We start from the raw sequence: 246 nt of genomic DNA on the forward strand, positions 1-246 counted from the left end.
CATCCCAGGTCCATGAGCCTTGTAGTAAAGGTCACAACAGTCTATAGCAACTAGACAACCTCAAGCCACCCAGACAGGACAGAGTAGAGGGAAGAACAGAAGAGAGTGGTTCCCACAGCTCCTCCCACCATGTGTCACATGATGGCGTGGTACTTAGATGACTGACTCTGCCTGTCCTGGGGTTGGATGGGAACTGCCTGTGAGGGAAGTAGAACTTGTGCAGGGCAGAGCCAGAAGGGCCATCTG

The sequence above is a fragment of the Acomys russatus genome, chromosome X, assembly GCF_903995435.1.
Source record: "Acomys russatus chromosome X, mAcoRus1.1, whole genome shotgun sequence".
Taxonomy (NCBI): Eukaryota; Metazoa; Chordata; class Mammalia; order Rodentia; family Muridae; genus Acomys; species Acomys russatus.